The sequence below is a fragment of the Penaeus monodon genome, chromosome 15, assembly GCF_015228065.2.
Source record: "Penaeus monodon isolate SGIC_2016 chromosome 15, NSTDA_Pmon_1, whole genome shotgun sequence".
Taxonomy (NCBI): Eukaryota; Metazoa; Arthropoda; class Malacostraca; order Decapoda; family Penaeidae; genus Penaeus; species Penaeus monodon.
The window spans coordinates 25,710,745-25,711,444 of NC_051400.1; the positions used below are offsets into that span (position 1 = coordinate 25,710,745).

Here is a 700-nt window from a genome sequence, read left to right on the forward strand (position 1 = left end):
ACCAGTAATAGCCCTACTTAAGCAACTTTGTACACAAAAATGTATGTCATAAATGCTTATTTGTTTTAGATATATACATATTTTAAACTGGCTAATTCATTACCAAAAAAATATTACATTACAGTACAAGTCACATCCAGTAACTTTCATATACAATCATTCTCTATTCATATGTCCTTCCATATCATAACATTTGATAATTCTGGTTTGAAAAAGTATTAGAAAAACAAGCACATGAATACATATTAAAACTGATAAAACCATTATCATTTTTATTTTAGTAGAGTAATCTTTAGAAACCAATAGTCAATATGTTACTGCACTTGAAACTCAGAATTATCAATAACATTTCATCTGAAGATTCTTAATTACTCTAAATTTGAAAGCACAAGAAAAAATCCACAACACATGATGCACTGCTCAAAGTCAAAAGCAGTACAAACAATTAATCTTCTGCATGTTTACACACTGTATAACATATATGCATAAAATAATCATTTCCTAAAAAGTTGCTGTTTTTGGGATACATTTCCCTTTATCAAGTAGTTACCAAAATTTGTACCTAACATACAACTCAGGAAAGACCAGAAATTATCATGGCCCCCTCTCACCTAGTCAAATTTCTTTAACCTTCCTGTATATTGTATATCTTTTCACACCCATACCTTTCTTGCTCTCTCTTAATCTATTGCCTTTCTCT

The 700-nt window shown here is 29.6% G+C and overlaps 2 protein-coding genes across 2 annotated transcripts in view; one reads left to right on the plus strand and one right to left on the minus strand.

Moving 5' to 3' along the window:
* The window catches only part of LOC119581855 (histone-lysine N-methyltransferase EZH2-like), a gene marked incomplete at its 5' end in the record, with an annotated part of 82,272 nt that overhangs the window by 76,846 nt on the left and 4,726 nt on the right, over positions 1-700 (minus strand).
* LOC119581854 (polycomb protein Asx-like) overlaps positions 1-700 on the plus strand; it is a gene marked incomplete in the record, with an annotated part of 73,367 nt that overhangs the window by 8,237 nt on the left and 64,430 nt on the right.